The following is a 16,799-nucleotide window of genomic DNA, read 5'->3' as shown; positions in this document are numbered from 1 at the left end:
ACTAAAAATTCTAAATTTTACAAATTCAAGCTACTGGTTACACTAGTAATTGCATGGCGATTCAGCAAAGGTTAGTTGCCACACATGAATGCGACTTGCTGAAAATAGACCTAGCGTGGCCCTGCTCTCTCACTCTGTGTATTTAACAACAATTAGACTAACACACTTGAATGTAACTTACTAAAAGTAGACATGTCTCTCTCTGTTTCTTTCTATGAGCAAGCTATGCTCTACAAGTCTCTCTTCCCATGTGAATGAAGGTCCCTCTCTCTTTCTTTCTATGAGTGAGCTATGTTACAGGTCTCTCTTGTCACCTCTCTCTCTCTCTCTCTCTCTCTCTCTCTCTCTCTCTCTCTCTCTGTGAGCAAACTATGCTACAGGTCAAGACTCTTCTCACATGAATGAAGGTCTCTTTTCTTACAGTCTCTAGAGCTTTTCATCTCTTGCTAACAGGTCTCTCTTCCCACATGAATGAAGGTTTCTCTTCCTACAATCTCTAGAGCTTTTCATCTCTCATCAGTGAACTTCTATGGAGATCATTTAGAGCATTTGATATCAAGTATATGATTCAATAGTACTTTATCATTACTAGAAGCATCATCATGCCAAGTGTGAAACTTTATACTTGCTTACTCTGAGAAGTAGTGTAATCACCACATGACAGTTCTTTAGCACTACTGAAAAGCACTTCATCACTACTAGAAAGTATTACAAAATAGTCTTCATGTTGCAGGAAAAGTATTGCTAGAAATTACAACACTACTGAAAAGTACAACACTATTGAAGTCCTTGAAAGTACTACAACAATGGTGCAAATTGAAGAAATGGCTAGCAACTCAATTCAATAGCACTTTATCGTTTCTAGAAGCATTATCATGTAGGTATGAAACTTTATACTTGCTTACTATGAGAAAGTAGTGTAATAACCACATGATAGTTCTTCAGCACTACTGAAAAGCACTTCATCACTGCTAGAAAGTACTAAGAAATGGTCTTCATGTAGGAAAAGTACTACTGAAAAGTACAACACTACTAAAAAGTACAACAATATTGATGTCCTTGAAAGTACTACAACAATGGTGCAAATTGAAGAAATGGTAGCTCAATTCAATAGTACTTTATCATTGCTAGAAGCATCATCATGTAGGTATAAAACTTTATACTTGCTTACTCTGAGAAGTAGCATAATCACCACATGATAGTTCTTCAACACTACTGAAAAGCACTTCATCAGTGCAAAAAGTACTAAAAAGTGATCTTCATGTTGCAAGAAAAGTACTGCTGAAAAGTACAACACTACTGAAAGGTACAACACTATTGAAGTCCTTCAAAATACTACAACAATGGTGCAAATTGAAGAAATGGCTAGGAGCTCAATATCCTTGAATATAGAAGCTGAAAGTGAAGCTAATATGAATAGTAGGAAATCACTAAGAGAATACTTGGCTTTTCAAAAGCAAAAGCACAATGAGCAAGAATGATGAACATGGTGACTAAAAGTAATACTATGGTGGTAGATGAACGAAAGAAGTGGAAGATATGCCAATCGATGGTATAACACTTTGATAGATTAACAATGGGTATGGATGCAAGTACTAGAATGGAAATCTTTCAGCAACTTCTTTGACATCCTTGTTTTCAAGAGCATGCAATATAGCCAAAAATCAAAGAAATTGGAATCGGCTATTCTAAGAAATGTCTATAATACTTTAAATCATGTTAAGGTACCAAGATCTTTACATGATCTTTTCATGAAGAAATCATCTCTCTTGATGTTGGTGAATGGTGAAACCAAGGAGCAAATTACTGACATGAGCATTCCACAAGCTGTCAAGCTTATGGGGATCCACAAAAGAAATTTATATTCAACCAAGCATCAGTTATTAACAATGGAAAATGAAGATGATGGATCATTGCTTGTATCCACATGTCACAGACATGACGGGAAGAAAGCCCACATCACTCAAGATGTGAAAGACATAGCATTTCAATTCTGGATGGATGAGACATAGCATTTCAATTCTGGATGGATGAGACAAGGGTGTCCCCTAACAAAAAAGATATTTGTAGTAAAATACTAGCTAGATGTTCATATGTGAAACATCTAATCCATCTTCTTGAGGAGCCTCAGGTGAGCCATGGGTAATTTAAAAGCTTATTTAAATTACTCTAGATATTGGTTGGTATATCTAACACATTATAACTTAATTCAAAGTTGAACTTTATTTAAGGTTCAAGGGAAAGTACCTAGATATTCAAATCTCATAACGTTGTTTTCAGGTTCAAACCTTTCTTTGTCTGGAAACAAAGGGATCGCTACACCTATTGTGCTATATTGTGTATGTATAGATGATTTTTTTGAATGAGGCAGTAAATCACATATGGACTTAAAAATTTGTAATCCATGGGCTTTTTTGCACTTGCAACTGCACTATAAACCTTTAATATGATGGAAATGCCAGCAATGGATGCTTTGCATCAAAAAATTCAAGTAAGAGGAGTATCACAACTCTTTGGGACTCTATACTCTACCAAATGCCTCCAAGAAGTAGCTTCCATAGGTACAAATGCATAATGGGAACAGGTGATGTATGTGATGTAAGGAAAATGTAGATTTGTCTAAGAGAAGTTGATGAGCAGAGTATGCAGGTATTTGTTAAGGTCTTTGAAAATATAGTGGGTATTGCTGGTTCAAAAAATGAATGCAGGAAGAGCACTATCAATGATATTGTCCAGAAGAAAATGATACCTAGAGATCTTCTGCAGGTGCACCAAGACCACTTAAGAAAGTTCATCATTCATAATTTCATATTCAGTTGTGTTGAAAGTTGTTCTTCTCTTTATTCTTTAAATTTTGAATTAGCTGTTGTGTTTGCTTCTGGTTCAAGTGCTAGTAATTGTTGAATTAATATACCTTCATTTGATCCTTCTTCTAGTTGTTCAACTGGATCAATATCTGTTTCTTTTGCTTCTTTAGTGGGTTCCTTAATTTCTACTTATGGATCTATGACTATGGGACAAGGGTGGAGGCAACCTTGTATTATCCCCATTGAATTGGAATTACGATCATGAATTATGTTTTATAGGCTCATCACATTGAATCAATGTGCACCATCTCTTCTTTAGCTCTTGGGAACCATGATTACATGGGAGATGAGTGAAAAAGAAGGCATGCATTCTCAACACTCTGGGCAGCACGACATTGAATTAGAATTACAATCTTGAATCACCTTTTATGAGCTCATCACTGAATTATGCAAGAGCTTTTCTTTAGCTCTTGGAAACCATGAGAGATGAGTGAAAAAAAATGCCCTGCATTCTCAACAATCCTTAGCACCACCATGGGGACTGCTTTGAAAGTGGAAAGGGCAGTCATTTGTGCCGACTAGCAGGATCACCACGCCTTAAGGTCAAAATATTAGCCTCCACTCGTCTCATTAAAGAACCCTAGCTTGCCATGCCTAGACAACTTGAATGGAGGAATGCATTGTTCAAAGCCGAGGAAACATAAACCCAATAGATGGTGAAGAAGATGGTTGACAAAGGGAGGTGGTGTGGGCGTTGTGTAGAAGGTGAAGAGAGGTAGGAAAGATGTTGAATATTAGCAACCTTTTCCTATTGCCCCACCTTCAGGCAAGAAAGATGTTGAAGATTAGCTCTTAAGAACCATCTTTAGAGAAAGAAACTGTACATTTGATCCCTAGTTTCTTAATGAGGCTCGCATAATTTGAAGCACACGGATTGCAAATGAAGAACTAGGAAATGGCAATCTGGCTTTGTTGGTAGCCCCTTAGGTTTTCATCCCAACAAATGGTCAAGACGTTAACATTAGGGAATCTCGATCAATTGGAGCTCTGACCATGCACTATGCCTTAAGGTTTGTGCTTCGAATACTCAATCCTTTGGAGACGATGAAAAAAAGCATGTGTCTTCAAGGTTTCCTAGCAATCAAGCACATCTCTATGATCTTAATAAATTAAAATATTGATGGGGGATTGACAAGAAAACCCTAATTAGCCAAGAAAAGATGAAGAATGGTTTCTTCTTGTTTCTAAGCTGTATAACCATGCACTAGGAATGATCAAATTAATAGTTGTGGTGCTGTATGGAGAGGTTGGTCCTACTTGAAATGGATGTTTAGCCATTGAGTTCATGTAAAAGAAAGATGTTACTTGACCATTCACACATGGTGAATCTGACACTTCGTGTCTTGTATCAAGCTAGATTCCTACAAGCTTCCTGAATCTTCAAGAGACTTGGTGTGGAGTGTCATTTTTAAATTTCTTAGGCCTAACCAAAGACGCGGGCATTATCAACAATGAAGTCCCAAATATGGGTCACATGAGGGATCACATAACCTTTTACTACTATCATTTGTAGTACCTACCCGGGCATTATCATGTCACTTGAAGATATGATCTAGACACATTTTTGGAGAACCTTAGCACGTGCCTGTCATTTGACATACTCCTATCCTCAATCATCAACTATAAAGTTTTGTTAAAAATCCAAAATCTTTCCTACCATAGCCAAATTTACCTAGTTCACAAGACTAGAATTGTGAGTCCCACTATCTCACATACTTCATGTCAATCTGTGTCACATGTGCTGGAGAGACTCATAAGAGTCTAAGTTGAAGTTGCTTGTCTTACACATGGACAAGAATAAAGACCAACTTATTATTTTTTTGGCAGAAGTGTGAAGGACATATATATCATTGTTTCTCACAATTGGCCAACAGTCATGCACTATGAACCTTGACCAATTCCTCGATTCTCGATATGGAGATAGCCCTTTCCATCAACTATTTCTTGCATAGCATAATACTATTCAATTTTGTAAATAATTTAAGTAGGTGGGTTCTTGTTGCAAAATTCAAGCACATGCATTAAGCACAGTTGTGTTTTCCCATGCACGTGCATTTTCACTGACATATGTACCCTCAACATCAACTCTCTAATTGCACACCACCGACTAGTCTCACCATGCAACATGTCATGTAACTTCACCACCAAAAACTCTCAAATTACTTTCCTCTCAAGCCTCACACCACATCCATTTGTTCCATAGATCTGAGGATGGACCTAGAATTGCAAGGGAAATGTTAACACAAGGTTAACACGGACCACCCACATGCATCAACAACACACATGCATCTACAAAAAGCTTACTGGAAGTGTCCATTGGTCACAAGTAGAGATGAGCCATCTACAACAATCCAAGAGCATGCACAAGTAGTCTAAAGTCACTAAAGGATGTACACACATAATAGGAATTGCCTTAAAGATCCTTATGCACTATAACTTATGTGTTGTTCACTTAAGAAATGGGAATTGATAACTTATTCGAATCATTTTATTTCTTGCGCATAATTGTGCTTAATGATGTACTCAAAGGATAACCGAGCCAAGTGAAAGAGGCGGCATACACTTAATTATGTGCTTAGACTAGCCTACTAGTAGAAAAGTTTAGATAACAAGTGGGTGCCCAATGCATTACTGGGTGTGGATGCCCAAACTTATAACTCCCTTATATATAAGTGGATTTCTATAATGAGAAAGGGACATTCCCTTGAGCATTAGGGGAAATTTGGACTTGAATTGGGCCCTTTAAGGATTTGTACACATTCTCTCTCTACAAAAATGCACTCATGGTAAATTTTTTGTAAATCAACTCAAAAGTGAGCGGAGTTTGGACATTTGGAATTTACTCTTTGAGACCTTTCTAATGATATATAGCATGATGGGAAATTTTGCATATTCAAGAAGTCCCCAAATTTGGTGATGACATGGCACATTACATGCCATGTCATTCACCAAATTTGGGAGCTTCTTGAATATGCAAAATTTCCCATCATGCTATTTATCATTGGAAAGGTCTGATTCAAAAAGTCTAAAATCCGCTCACTTCTGAGTTGATTTGCATATTTTACCATGAGCCCATTTTTGTAGAGAGAGAATGTGTGCAAATCTTTAAAGGGTCCAATTTGAGTCCAAATTTCCCCTAATCTGTTGATTGAGAGTATGCTTTTTCTCCTTGTGGTCTAGCTCTCTACTCTATCCTCTTATTCTCTTAGTAGTGCTTATGTGAGAGGGAGTGTGTGTGAGAGTTCTTCTGTCTTGGTCTTGCCATGTCTTACTAGTGAGACAACGAGAGTGAGATATTATCTTCGCACGGTGGATCACGGTCTTGCAACAATGGGAAGTACAAAGCTCTACATAGAAAACTTTTTTGTGGTGATAGTGGAGGTGGGTCTTCTAAAGTGCTACCTTGCATTCATGTAGTTGCCTCTTCCACAAGATGACGGCGGATAAGCTACTAAGCTCCCCAACGACACACAAAAGGTGAGTACTCTTCACTTGGTTGGATTTATATTAGTGAGTGTTGTATATGTGGGCTTTCCATTGGTTGAGGTTAACACAGAGACTACATTGACATGCATTAGCAATGCACATCTACACCTACTTATGATAAGCTTAGTGGAAGTGTGTGTTGGTCACACATGGAGATAAGAGATCTACAACAAGCTAAGAGATCTACAACAAGGTAAGAGCATGCACAAGTAGTGCAAAGTCACTAAAGGATGTACACACATAATGGGAACTACCTAAAAGATCCTTGTTCACCCTCAATTATGTGTTGTCCACCTATGTGGGAATTAATAACTTATTCCAATCATTTTTTATTTCCACATAATTGCACTTAATGATGTACTCACGAGATAACCAACATCCACTCAATGTGTTCTTAGATTAGATTTTACAAGGTTAGGCAATAAGTGGGCACCCAATGAGTTATTGGGTGTATGCCCAAACATATAAGTCCCTTGTATATAAGTGAATTTCTCTAATGAGAAAGGGACATTCCCTTAAGTGTTGATTGAGAGTGTGCTCTTTCATACACCCAATGAATTATTGGGTGTATGCCCAAACGTATAAGTCCCTTGTATATAAGTGAATTTCTCTAATGAGAAAGGGACATTCCCTTAAGTGTTGATTGAGAGTGTGCTCTTTCTCCTTGTGCTCTAGCTCTCTACTCTATCTTGTTCTAGGCCATAAATCACACTTACCATTCCCAAATACTATATTTTTAGACATCCCACCATCATCATTCCTAGAGAGTGTCTCTCTCTGCAACCTTCATTTCCTTTCCACCACAACCTTTGGACCACAAAGATAGAGATAACTGCTCTGTAAGAAATATACATAAAGTATGCACAAGAGGTAAGCAATCTTTTTTTACCTCCATCCTGTGAAACATTAGCCTTGTCCACAACCACCCTGGGTTGCTCTTGAAAAACATATTCATGGAGCTCATTATCCCTCTCTAACATGTGACCCTTCTGTACGTCTATCCACCATGGATAAATTTTTGATATCCCACTTCAAGCATCTATGCATGGGTGGAGGATACATACTGGTGCCCTCATTTTTAATGAATAACCACTTCTTTGATCTTATTGTTATAGTGTGCAAATGATCATTTTCTTTCAAGACACAAATAGCATCAGTTTTCTTTTAGTTGTAGCAATAAACCAAGAATTAGATAATATCCCATTCTACACTTGAAAAAGAAGATATTCACATAAGGTCATACTTGTAGACTAGTCTCTAGGCTGCCATTTGGATCAATTCAAGCTTCTTCAACTCCCCCACATCATCCTTTTTCTCCTTTGACTCTCCCTGAGTATTTAAAGGAAATAAGTGTTTCCTCTTCTCAACCTTCACCTCTTCATAGTAGTTGTACAGAAAACAATCCTTGGACAACACCACCAAGAACATCCTAAAAATCTCTCAGCAGATTCTGAGCTCTTTGTAATATTTTCCCCAAAATCACTTCTCTCCAAAGCCAACTACAAAACAAAAACATAAATGTGCACAATCCACATATTAAAATGAGAATGCATGGATAGCAAATGCAAGAGCCCAATACAATAGGATGCCATGTGCAAAGCCAAACTGCAATAGAAGGCTCCAACTCAATGTCTATATATGTGGGACTGTCCTTGAGCAAGGTTGAACAATATAGATTTAGTGGTCTATTTTGCTTCCAGAAAAGACAACAAATAAATTTTAGATTCTATGGGGACAGTACACAAGGCACGTAGGTTCAACTTCTCCAAAGTTGCATCTAATTCCCATTTTAGAGACCATACTTTAGATCGCCAATCATTACCATGCTTAGAATCAATTATATTAATAATCTAAACTAAACAAAAAATATCGTACAAAGATACACGAATAAAAGAGAACCTACTCAAAACTTGTCTTATTTTTTTAAGGCTTGCAAGTTAACATCTCCAACCACACATTAATCACTCTATTCTTTGAAACTTTGAAAAAAGGTGGAGACAACTTCTCTTGACCTTCCCAATTTTATCACTGTATTGAGTGGCCAATTCCTCGGTCTCCTTCTTCTCCAATTTTTTGAACTCACCTTTAAACAATGATAATCTTGCATGCTTGAGCTTCTTGTTCAGCGATTGTGTGATTTGAACCTAGAAAATCATTAAGGATTATGCATAAGCCTATGCTTGAGACTTATGATTAAGCCTTACACCCTTCACATAAGCCTATGCATACGGCTTTTGCTTAGTCCTTAAGCCTTATGCATAAGCCTATGCTTAAGGCTTATACTTACGCCTTAGGCCCTTTGCATAAGGCTTATGAATAAGGCTTATGGTGAAGGGATATGCATAACCCTATGCTTACGAGATAACTTAAGGATTAAGGATTATGCATAAGCCCTATGAATATGGTTAGGGCTTATACATAAGCCTATGGTTATGGTTAAGGCTTATTCACATAAGCCTATTCTTAAGGCTTTAAGGCTTATTCATGTTGAGATATCGAGCTCATCTAGTGAGGCAGTGGACACTGATGACCCGCCTAGGGGATGGGCCCCACACTTACACCACTGGCATGGTTGGTGAGATCATGGGTGATATGCAGCCAGTGGGATGACAGGCTGTGTGACAGCCATTCTAGAGACTGGCATAGTTATAGCGCCAGCTCATTTAGTTGGGTTCACACTATAGAGAACCCTAGTATGTATTTGGTTGAGTACCTTTTTATAAATGTGTACTCTTATCTTTGTATATGGAGTGTTGAGTGTTGTGTGAAGAAGAAGAAGAAGATTTTCAACCTCTCACCTTGTGTGTTCTCTTCTAGGGTTTTGTGAGAGTGTGTGTGTGCTTGCAAGAGCTCAAGCTCTCTTCTCCCCTGCATCTTTTCATGGTATCAAAGCCTGGTTCATGCTAAGGGCTGAACTGCAAGCAAGAGAAGCACAGGAAGCGGTACGAGGGTAAGAACTTCAACTACTCTTCCCTATTTGTGTTGGCAACTACACCCTTGTCGGGAGCTCTACGGGAGGCACCGGCAAACGATCTCTGATTGAGGAGCTTTCTTCGTGGGAGTTAAGCTATAGGGCAACTATATTGTCCTATCGGCGTTTCGGGCACGTTACGACCTCCGTTTTTCAGAAAGCAGGCGATTTTGAGCTTTGCAGGTAAGTCATCGATTCTCTGCAGAACTCTGTTTTAAGAACTGCAGGAAGATAGATTGGCTGTGCAGACACTGTGTGTGCTGCAAGGAGGTCAACATTTGCCATTGGGTGTATGTATGCACATTGAGGTCATTGGTTGTGACATTTTAGTGTACTACAGTACCGCTGCAAAAAATACAACAGTTTGTGCAGAACAAACCAGAGTGCTGTTTCTGGTAAATTTGTGTGTCTGGCAAGATATCAAATGATGACATAAACCAGATTTTGTTGAGAAGCTTGATAAGAATAACTTCCATGCTTGGAGGTTCAGGTTGACAAATTTCCTGATGGAAAAGGGTTATTGGGACTACATAGAAGGTGAGCATGAAGAGGCAGGAGATACCGGAGATCAATCCGACTGCTACAAATGTGAAAGAGTTCAAGGATTGGAACCAAGGAGCCAGAAAAGTTATGTATTGGCTCTCTATCATTATACAAGACACCATGATTGGGCGCCAAGTCCCCCAAGGAGGCGTGGGACACCTTGGTAAAACTCTATGAAACGAATACCAAGACACAAAAGATACAATTGAAGAATGAAATTCATACTCTGGAGAAAAAGAGTATGTCTATGAATGACTATGCATTGAAGATCAAGGGTATTGTGGAATCCCTTGCATCTATTGGCATTTCAATAGATGATGATGACAAGGTGGAAGTCTGTCTACGTGGTCTCGAGCTACAATACAAGGCATTCAAGATGTCTATTCAGACTCGGAAAAACATTCCCAATTTCACAGATTTGGTGTCTATGTTGATTATTGAAGAGAAGAGCTTGGGTGAAGACCAACAGTCTTCACAAAACAAAAACAGTTCGGAGCAACAGGCCTTCTACACAAGTTCAAGAAGAGGACGAGGTAGAGGAGGCCGTTGACACGATCAAGGAGGTGGCGGAACAGGTAATCAGAATTATGGCCAGCAGCAGCAGGAACAACAACAGTCCCAGAATTCACAACAAACAACAACACGCAGGTGGAAGAGGCCAATTCAGAGGTAGGGGGAGTCAAAGAGGTCGTGGAATTTGGCAAAGGCAATATAATGATACACGTGGATGCCTTTATTGTGGTAAGCCTGGACATGTGCAGGCAGATTGTTATAAGAAGCAGGCTGATATGCAAAATGGGAAATTGCAGCAAAACAACTATGCATCCTCGAGTAGAAACAATGAGGATAATGAAAGGTTGTTTGTTATGTAGCATGTCGTTAATGCCATGTCTGAAAATGTTGAAGCAGCACATAAAGATGATGTATGGTACGTTGATTTAGGTGCTTTGAACCACATGACAAGTCATGGGGAGTGGTTCAAGGAGATGAAAAACCTTAAAAGACCAGATGATGTATGGTACGTTGATTCAGGTGCTTTGAACCACATAAAGATGATATATGGTACGTTGATTCAGGTGCTTTGAACCACATAAAGATGATGTATGGTACGTTGATTCAGGTGCTTCGAACCACATGACAAGTCATGGGGAGTGGTTCAAGGAGATGAAAAACCTTGAAAGACCAGGTTTTGTGGAAATAGGGGATGACACTGCTTATCCAATTATGTTGAAGACTTTAAAGACAAGTGCAAGTTGGTTGCAAAAGGCAACAGAGTGGGCAGAATGTTTATGTTGAATGTAAACATGCTTGAAGTGAGTGCTGTGATGTTTGCAAATGGTTCAGGAATTGTTGCAGACACATACATTTGGCAAGAATTGGACATGTGAATGTGCAGAGAATGAAGTCTATGCAGACTAAAGGAATTGTGATAGGACTGCCAAAGTTTAAAGTTGAAGGTATGCAAAAAATATGTGAAGCATGCCAATTTGGAAAGCAAACAAAACATGTATTTCCATGTAACAGAAATGTGAGTAGAATTGCACTAGATGTTATGCATTCAGATGTATGGGGTCCTATGAAAACCATGTCTATGGGAGGCTGCAAGTACTATGTGACATTTATTGATGACCACACAAGGAAAGTGTGGGTATACTTCATGAAGGAGAAGGGTGAGGTTTTCACTCACTTTCAAAATTTCAGAGTTATGGTTGAAAAAGCAAACAGGGAAATATGTAAAGTGCCTAAGGTTGTTAGATGGAGGGGGAGAGTACTTCTCCAATGAGTTCTCTGAATTTTTGAAGAAGAATGGTATTCGGAGACAGTTTACATGTTGCAGATACACTCCGCAGCAAAATGGAGTTGCTGAGCGAAAAAATAGGGACTTGGGATTTAGTGTAATTGCCTGAAGGCAAGAAAGCCATTGGATGCAAGTGGGTGTACAAAGTAAAACATAACAGTGATGGAAGCATAAGCAGTTACAAGGCTAGATTGGTAGCCAAAGGATATGCACAGACATATGGCATTGATTATGAGGAAACTTTCAGCCCAGTTGCCAAGATGGAAACAATGAGAGTTGTGATAGCAGTGGCTGCATCAAAGCAATGGTCTTTACATCAGATGGATGTAAAGAATGCATTCTTGCATGGGGATTTGCAAGAAGAGGTGTATATGTTGCAACCACCTGGTTATGAGGATGTGAGTCACCCGACCATGTGTGCAGGTTGAAGAAAGCCTTGTATGGCATAAAACAAGCACCAAGAGCATGGTCTGACAAGATTTTTGAATATCTTGTCACTATTGGCTTTCATGTAGCCAATGCAGATTTCTCGTTGTATGTGAGACACAGTGAGATAGAGGGGTTGTACTTGTTATCATCTATGTAGATGACATGATCATTACGGGGGACCATGATGCAGAGATCTTTGATGTAAAGATCTTGCTTAGACAGAAGTTTGAGATGAAGGATCTGGGGGAGCTCAGATATTTCTTGGGCATTGAGGTGATTAGGTCACCACATGGTATTGGATTACTGCAGAGACAGTATGGCTTGGACATGTTGTCCAAGTATGGTATGACAGGCTGTAAGCCTATCTCAGTGCCATTGGATCAGAACGGCAAGTTGAGTGCAGATTCAGGAGAGATTTTGGAGGATCCTACTATGTATAGGCGCATAGTAGGAAGCTTGATCTACATGACGATCACCAGGCCTGATTTGAGCTATGCTGTTGGGTTGGTGAGTCAGTTTATGTAGGTTCCTTGGAAGATGCATTTGGATGCATTGAGACGCATACTGAGGTATGTGAGGTCTACTTTGCATTGTGGACTATTTTATGAAACTGGGATAGAGATATGTGTACATGGGTACACAGATGCTGATTGGGCTGGTAGTATCTCAGATAGAAGATCTACTAGTGGCTTCATGTTTTCTTTGGGGAGTGCTGCTATGACTTGGAGCAGCAAGAAGTAGCCTACGGTTGCTCTATCGAGTATAGAGGCCGAGTACAGAGGTGCTGCTATGGCAGCATGTGAGGTAGCTTGGTTGAGAAAGCTACTTGCAGATTTGGGTCTATCAGTGGTGGATAGACAAGTTGCATTTTCTGTGACAACATTAGCAGTATATTGTTGGCCAAGAACCCAGTTTTTCATGCTCGCATGAAGCATATAGAGGTCCACTACCATTTTGTCAGAGAGAAGGTCTTGGCAGGAGACGTTGACCTTGTTTATGTCAGCACACACACAAGATCAGGTCGCTGACATCTTCACCAAAGCGTTGGGTATAGAGAAGCTCCAAAGATTCAGGGCTTTGCTTGGTGTACATGAGATGGAGTTGAGCTCAAAGGGGAGTGTTGAGATATCGAGCTCATCTAGTGAGGCGGTGGACACTTATGACCCGCCTGGGGGATAGGCCTCACACTTATACCACTGGCATGGTTGGTGAGATCATGGGTGATACCCGGCCAGTGGGATGACAGGTTGTGTGACAGCCATTCTAGAGACTGGCATAGTTATAGTGCCAGCTCATTTAATTGGGTTCACACTATAGAGAACCCTAGTATGTATTTGGTTGAGTACCTTTTTATAAATGTGTACTCTTATCTTTGTATATGGAGTGTTGAGTGTTGTGTGAAGAAGAAGAAGAAGATTTTCAGCCTCTCACCTTGTGTGTTCTCTTCTAGGGTTTTGTGAGAGTGTGTGTGTGCTTGCAAGAGCTCAAGCTCTCTTCTCCCTTGCATCTTTTCAATTCATAAGCCTATGCTAAAGTATTAAGCCCTATAAATAAGACTTATGCATAAGCCTATGCTTAAGGCATATACATAAGCACTTAAGGCTTATGCATAAGCCTTAAGAATAAGCTTATATATATTCCTTATACATATAAGCCTATACATATGCCTTTTACATAAGCCTAATGTGTAGTGCTATGCATGCATGAAGTTTAAATATGTAACTAATAATTTTTCTTATGTTATGTTTTGTAGGTCTTACATTGTTGTCCTCTCCTTTCACTTAACATTGTCGTGGTAAGCTATGTTATCCATGCAACACTTCATGTTCATTCCACCCTTCGGTGCCAGGTTTAGGGTTTAGGCTAATGCATAGAGATATGGGGCATTATTTTAGGCCAACTAGAGTGCTAGTTAAGTCAAGTTAGGAGTGGTTATCCGCACGAGTAGGTGGGTATAGTAGAGGGGGGATCCCTCGATATTTTCACTATTTCTCTCTTTTAAAAGAGAAGTTGCCTTTAGCTTTAATAGTGGGGAGGAGCGTGTGGAAAGTCCTCAAAAGTTATCATCCAAAATGAGCATTGTCCACCCTGCTTGTTTAAACAGTATTGTATAAGGTCTCAACAATGTTCTAATATCACATGTTTCCTCTTTTGTTTAAGCTTTAATCATTCTTCTGCTAGAGCATTCTTGTGTTGTTACCTCTTGTTTTACAGCTCTTCCACTAATCCTCTTCTATAGGAGTACTAAGCTCTCTTCTTCTTTTGATTGCTTACATCATGTTTTTTCTTTATTGAACCCTTGGGTGCTGGGAGGATTTCGATTTTCCACCGCCTCTTTGATATTATTTTGCATATATGGGCAAAGGCCCGACAATTTGTGAAATATAATAAACTTTGGGCTCACTTACATTCTTCTCAATTTTTTTATTTTTCATGTTTATGTTTATGTCAAAAAACTCTGACTCCATTTTAATTTTTTTTTTAAGAGCTAGAGCACAATGGGGAAACCTGTGTAGACTCCCTAGTCTTCCCCAATTTTTTTTATTACGCACTATGTTCACTGCTAAAACAATGAAATTTTACTACTCAGCAATGCTATTTCGCTGCTCTCAATAAATCTGTTCCAATGAAAATAACACTTTTTTAGAAGAGTAAAAATAGCTCGATATCTCCCTGCCCTTATAGTTATCAAAGCACTACTATTTTTGTTGCTATACCCTCATTCTATTTTAGTGCAAGTCTAGATTCTTTAGATTGGAATTTTCAAGACAAAGGCACTCTATTAGCATTTAAATCAAATATTGTCTTGGATATTCAGAAGTCTATAAAATTAGGAAGGATTATTAAGATAATTAAGCTCTCATGGTTTATATCTCTTCATATATTGGGGGTTATAATTTCTACCACAACGACCACAATCCATGTTCCTATCAATACATAAAATCTTGTTAAGTCCCTTTATTTATGATTCAAATCCGATTTTTGATTCATCTGATTCTGGGGTTCTTTAGATAGGTTGACTCCCCACAGAATCGTGGAATAAAGATACTCACATTATCAGATAACAATTCATTCAGAACATATCATTCATATCTTTAACACAATAATGGTCTATTAGACCAAAATTTCCATCTGAACAGTCCTTCATGGGGGATTTCAATTTTAAAGCTTTTTAATTTGCCATCTCTTAACTTCACCCATTGGGTCAAGAGTTAACAGTAGCAATCTGTTCAGCAGCACAATACACTAATCTCATAGGGATTTGTTGAAGTCATTACCATCATTCGAGTTACGAATATCAACACAGGGACTCGTCCCATTCATCGTCATTGTGGTTTTGGTCAGGTTATCGCTTTTCAACCAAAAATTCAGGAATCATCATTTTTCAATCAGAATCCAATTCAACTCATCAGTTCTCAACCAGAATTTTAAAATCATATCAACCACATTCAAATTCATCATTTGGATAGCATTTTAGCTTATAATTTCAAGATCTTAGATTTACTCGTATATACTGCCAGAAGTAAAGAGCTGCAGTTATACCCTCGGTATATACGGGTACTCACGATGGTCCTTGTAACTATAAGGTAAATACCATCATGTCTAGGGCTCAAGCAAGTCAGGGATTCCATACAATTGCAGTACTTCCATCTGAAGACCCAATTATCAAATTAGGAATTTCATTTTGAATATCAATTTGTATGAGTTTCATCACACAATTCCAACCTTTTAGTGCTACTTTATAAATTTATGACATTCTTGGCTTCTCGGTTGATCCACTTTAGCCAAATTGCTCTGATACCAGCTGTGAGATCTCTGTCCCCACCCCGCAATGAATTCTGGGGTTGCTAGTAGTGGAAGTAGAACTTCTTGCATGGGGCAGGGTGCCACACTCGGGTCCTTGCCCACATGGGGCAGGGTGCCACACTCGGGTCCTCGCCCACATGGATATCCAGACAAGAGACTAATCCATTAGCTCTTCCAAAATCGAACCTGGAAAAACTTCCCTTTCCTGGAAAGCACGGGCGATTCCACCAAGATAACTTTTCTCTATCATAGTCAAAAACCTTAAAACTAACTAAACTGATCTGTAAGTCCCATAGTCAGATCAAAGGAAAGATTGCACTTGGATCATAGAGACCAACACTTTTTTCCTCATTGAAAGGCACAGCCGTTGATTCTTTTCCATAGAACAATTTTTATGCGAGATTTACTTCATCTATCGTACCAGTAAAAATTTAATCTCATTTTAGGGATCCATCAGTCCAACCTCAGTCCCGTGGGTTAGCCAACTGCCCAACCACTATAGTAATGAGATCCAATTAAGAATTTGGTTAGGTTTTGTCCCGGGTACCAGGGAAAAGAGTTCCCAGGCCCCCTAGCCGGATATTCATGCAAACTTAAAACTAGTCACACCACTTACACACCCAATATGAAATTGCCCTTTTTTTCCTCACCATCATCTATCTTTAAAAATAATCATTTAATGAAACCCTTGTGTCACTGATCATAATCCTCAAAATCTCCAGTTAAGTCCTTATTTCTAATCATTTCTTCATCGGTGTACCTATGGCATCATTGGTAACCAGAACGCTCACCACCTGCCCACTCAAGGGCCTTTTTGATAGTTCCTAGCTCATAGTAATCGGTAATATATTCACATATCAAAAATGGAATCTCCGTTAAAGATCAGCAAGATCAACCA

At 38.9% G+C, this 16,799-nt stretch overlaps 1 pseudogene; it reads left to right on the top strand.

Moving 5' to 3' along the window:
- Window positions 1-1,343: 1,343 nt before the first annotated feature.
- On the top strand, window positions 1,344-2,012 carry LOC147627420 (uncharacterized; annotated as a pseudogene).
- The last annotated feature ends 14,787 nt before the right edge of the window (window positions 2,013-16,799 follow it).

This window comes from Cibotium barometz, chromosome 20 (assembly GCF_041138505.1).
Source record: "Cibotium barometz isolate CiBa-2024 chromosome 20, ASM4113850v1, whole genome shotgun sequence".
Taxonomy (NCBI): Eukaryota; Viridiplantae; Streptophyta; class Polypodiopsida; order Cyatheales; family Cibotiaceae; genus Cibotium; species Cibotium barometz.
This window is presented reverse-complemented; position numbering and strand designations above follow the sequence as displayed.